The sequence below is a fragment of the Penaeus vannamei genome, chromosome 25, assembly GCF_042767895.1.
Source record: "Penaeus vannamei isolate JL-2024 chromosome 25, ASM4276789v1, whole genome shotgun sequence".
Lineage (NCBI taxonomy): Eukaryota > Metazoa > Arthropoda > Malacostraca > Decapoda > Penaeidae > Penaeus > Penaeus vannamei.
The window spans coordinates 31299435-31304434 of record NC_091573.1 but is presented as its reverse complement, the minus strand read 5'-3'; positions in this window follow the sequence as shown (position 1 = coordinate 31304434).

The window sequence follows — 5000 nt, the reverse complement described above, 5'->3', positions numbered from 1 at the left end:
AATCTTTTAGCTGAAAGCGTATCAAAACTCTGGCTGTATGTGTGAGCCAGGAATTGTCCGCAAACAACTGGTAATCTTGTAGGCGTCTGAGAACTCTTTGTCTTAAATAGGAGTTTGTGGGTGCCTGCAGGACCTTGGAAAGGAACTGTGCTGCCATTAGATCAATTCTAGTGTCCATGGACGGTAAATCAGTTTCCATGAGGAGGTTGATGACCTTTGTCGACTTAGGTGCACCTAGAATTATCCTGGCTGCTTCGTTTTGTATTATTTCCAGTTTTTCTTTTAATGTTGTGCTGGAAGCAATGAGGGCGACAGATTCATAGTCAATAATAGGACGGACAGCATGTACATAGAATGATCTTAGTACTTTGTGTCCTGCTCCTATGTGTCTCCCTGTCATGACTTTCATGACTGACAGTCTTTCCTTGGTTCTGTCAAGCAGGTATTGGATCTCCTTTTTGAAAGTGAGTGTGTGTCCTATCCATACACCAAGGTATAGATAGTCCTTCACCCATTCCAGATCCATACCCTGTATAGTGAGTTTTTTGTTTCTGACATTGGTTCTTAGAGCCATTGCTTTGGATTTTGCTGCTGATATTTTTAGACCCGTCCTACAACACTCTTCAGACACCAGGTTCAGACAACGCTGAGCTCTAGTAAGACAGTGATTGCCAGAGGCTATGATTGCCAAGTCATCTGCATAAGAGATGATCTTGCATCCCTCTGGCAGGTGAATGTCGAGTATGTTGGACATGAGGGTATTAAACAGGGCTGGACTAAGAACCCCTCCCTGAGGAGTTCCATTTTCAAGTGGCATGTGCTGTGAGAGGTGGCCTTGAAATCTGACATTTGCTGATCTATTTTGAAAATAGTCAGCTATCCAGGCCATTAGTCTGCCTTTGACTCCTTTGTGGATTAGGGTCTCTTGAATGGCAAGTGGACTTGCCAGTTCAAAAGCCTTCTCCAGGTCAAGGAAGACAACCACAGCGGGCGAGGTGCAGATTGTGCTTAAGAGTGTGGAAATGCTATGAGCAGTGCTCTTACCCCTTGTGAACCCGTGCAGGTGTTCATGGGGGGGGGGGGGGACCCGTTTTCCATCGGAGCCTGTTGAGTACCATCTTCTCAGCTGTTTTACCCAGGCAGCTGAGAAGAGAGATGGGACGGTACTTGCCAGGCTCCTTTGGTTTTGGGATGGGAACTATTGTGGCTTGTTTCCAGCTCTGGGGCACCGTGGCTGTTTGCCAGGATTTGTTGATAACCTGCAAGAATGCAAGTTCTCCTGCAATGCCTAGATGCGAAATGATGGGGTGAGAGATCCCATCATATCCCGGTGCTGACCCAGAACTGGATTTGTATGATTTTCTTAGTTCCCTAAGAGAGAACAAGGCATGCGTTTCATCAGCTTCGAGTGCCTTGTCTCTTATGAGAGCAAGTCTTTCTGGATTTAAGTTTTGTTGTTTTTCTCTCATCATTGGAGGCAGATTGTTGGTGCTGGTTCTGGCAGAGAACTCAAGCACCAATCTGTTAGCCTCTGATTGTGGGTCATGATGAGTGCATTTCGGGGCTTGGCGGCTTGTCGCTCGCCTGACCCGTTTCCACAACTCTGTACGGCTGGTCTGGTGCCCAAAAGTTTGGCACCATTCCAGCCAATTTTCCTGCCTTACTCAGTTGGCAGTTTCCTTGGCATCCACGACAGCTTCCCTCAACAGGGCCAGATTGTCGGGAGATCTTTGCCGTCGGAATTTTTTTCTACACATATTAACCCTGTGGTTGACCTCTTTGATCTCGTCATTATAGTACCAGGCGTCTTTGTGAGTTCTGGACCATGGGCGAGTTATAGGGATGGTTTGTGAGGCTGCCTGGTCGAGCCAAGCCTTCCTGGAAGGCAAACCAGTTGGCCTTGTCTGTTTTCCATTTAGGAATGTGATGTGGTCTTTGGGCTGGACCTGCATCCATTAGTGTGGTGACTATGCCGTAGTGATCACTAGTAACTGTATCATCGACACACCACCGAATTCTCTCCACCATTGTTGCCGTGGCAAAGGTGAGGTCTAGGACCCCTCCCTTCACATGCGTTGGTTCTTTGGTGTTGAGAAGAGCGATCTCAGGGAATGTCTCAAGCACTTCTGCTATGTGAATGCCTACCGCGTTCGGCCTTTTGCGGGGATTCAGCATGGCTATGTGTGCATTGAAGTCTCCCCCTATGATCACTCGGTCTTGTGCTGCAGTAGCACAGACCTGGTTCAGATCTAAGCTCTCACACAGTGGTTTGCTATAAATATTATATATTTTTATAGGGCCCCCAGGTAGCTGAATCTCAACAGCAAGAGATTCAACACCATCTCCACAGTGCGGCGGGTTGGCTATTAAGGAGCACAGGATAGCTTCTTTTACCAGGGTCATCAGGCCTCTAGCACCATCCAGGTTTGGAATGATGAAGGCATGATATCCTGAGAAGCACACAGATCCCATAGTTAGTGTCTCCTGGAGCATGACGATGTCAATGCTCCTTGCTCGCACAACTGACTGGAGAAAGGAGTTCTTGCTTTTATAGCTACAGATATTCCACTGCAGAATGCTTAGATTGTGTGCCATGATGGTTACTCAGAGTCACTTGCTTCAGCTTCAGATGCCCCAGTGCTGCTGGCATCAGATAAATACAGATCCTCGTTGATTGAGGATTATACAACTTCCTCTAAGTCAGACACTCCGGTTAAGGCTCTACTGAGGGGTGTAGAGCCTAGGTTGGAAGTGCCACCTCGGGTCAGGGGACGAGACTTTGGCTGTACAGACCCGGCCTGCAGTGGGGGCTTCTGCTGCACAGTTTCAGCCTGTCCTGACAGACTAGCTGGGGTTTCACGTAATGCTTCTCCCGAAGCTAGCCTGCCATCCAAGGATTTAGGGAGGGGAGCAATGCTCGTTATCGGTTTGGAGGCTTCTAGCTTCCTTCCCTTCAGAGCTGCCACAGTTTGGGTCATAGCCGTCATTGCGACCTGCACTGCTTTCTCCGCCTCCTCACTGGTCCTCCCCAAGGCTGTTGCTACTGCAGAAACTACAGGGCGACTCCTTCCTCTTAGGAGGTCGGGGAGTCTTTTCTTTTTTGTTTTGTTTTTTTGTTTTTGCCCCAGACGTAGGTGCCTGGGGGCGCAGGGACAAATTCAGGACGCTTTTTGGCTAGCTACCGCTTTTTAATCACTGCCTGTTTCCTGACAGAGCAAGCCAGGCTCCAGGTATGATGCTTTTTGGCACAGTTTGGACACTTGGCTGTTGTGTCCTTCTGGCCATCTTTGTGTGCCTTGATACACAAATCGGTTTCGTGTGCCTCGCTGCATACACCACATTTGGCTTTGGCCTTGCAGTTGGCCTGGTGATGCCCAAATTTCTGGCACGTGAAACACCTCAAGGGCTCTGGCACATATGTCCTGAGCTTGCATGAGCCCCAGTTACCCAGCTCAAGGGTGGTGATTGGGACTCCCTTAAGGATAACCAGGACTTGCCTGGTTGGAGACTTCCCTTTGGTCATGCGGGAAGCCTCCACCACTTATGGGAGAGACGTGATCACCTCCACGTCGAACCCTAGTGGGAAGCCAAGTAGCACCATCTTGGACTTTTTCTCTTGGGAGGTCAGTGGTGAGATACACACCTTTCTCCCGTCTTTTAGCACCTTGATCTCCTGCAGGAAGTTCATGTTGGCTTTGTCTTTGGGGGCAATGATCATGCCCTCCTCTCTAGAGATTCGGATTGAGAGTCTGACGTTTCTTTCCTTCTCCAATGCCCTTACCAGCTGGTATGCATTGTCGAAGTCTTCAGTTTTTTTTGGTACCTTAAACCGCGTTAGTCGACTTGGGGTGTGCTCTGCCTCTTCTTCAGAGTCAGTTTCCACCCTTCGTCGCTTCACGCCTCCCCTTTGCAGGGGTTTAAGACCTTTAGAAGTGGGGGCAGCTGGTTTGGCTGGTTCAGCTGGAGCCCCTTCTTGACTGAGGGAGTTCTGAGGGGAGTTCAGGTTTCCCTCAGTCTGGTGTGCATGGACAGACTTTGTGTTTGGTGTTTCTGTCTTGTCCTTGCTCGGTTCAGCAGGCCGGACACGTTCGGTCTGCTTTTGGTTTTTCTTTCGACCCCCTGCAACCTTGAAAGGCTCCAGGGTGACTACCATGTTCGGATTCATTTTGTGGTCATTGAGAGAGTAGGAAACAGATTGGTTCCCTTTCGGGGATTTTCCTTATACCTGCTCTCAGGGTGAGGTCTTAAGAAGGGCTTCAAAAAAAGCTCTGATCCCTACACTCGACCCTTCAGCACCACAGGACAGGAGATCCCCCTGGGTGGGCTGAACTCGGAGTTTTGGTGTGGTAAACGCTCTGCACCCCAAACCTTCTACAAGGGGGGTGTGATCACGTCACTGCAGCCCAGGCGAATGTTGGAAATCGACGTTTCCCGCAGGCCCAGGCTGCACCAGGAAGTCAGAAGGAGAGGGCAAGAGTTAGGTACCGAAAAGTCGCCCTTGGTGCGTAGCCATAAACTATGTCCAGGACCAGAGGGTCCATAGCTGGTTTGTAACCTCGCACTCTAAGGGAGCGGTAGTGGGGCACTTACCACAAGAGAAGGCCTGGCCAATTGTCGCGGCGAACCACGAGAAATTGGCGGAGCTCTCTGTGTAGTTTGTTGTCAAAGAGTATCAATCAAGCTCAAGTCTGATGGCTTTTGCTCTGGAGGATCACGCCAAGTGGGTGACAATAATGCCTCGCCAATTGGGTGATCTCTCTCTGTACACCACAGGGGAGAGGGCCTGTGAAGTGTGTGTGTGGACTGAGGGAGTAAGTAAAGTTAAAAGAAAAGACCCGTTGCCGGGAGGAAGGAGGGAGAGGGGAAGGATAAGGAGGGGATGGAAAGAGGGTGTGGTACCTAAGGTCTATATAAGTAAAAGTCTCGTCAGCGACTCAAATTCGTCCGTCTTGTGCATGACGTCACTAGGAGTAAATGCCTAGGGGTTCGACGCTAATCGT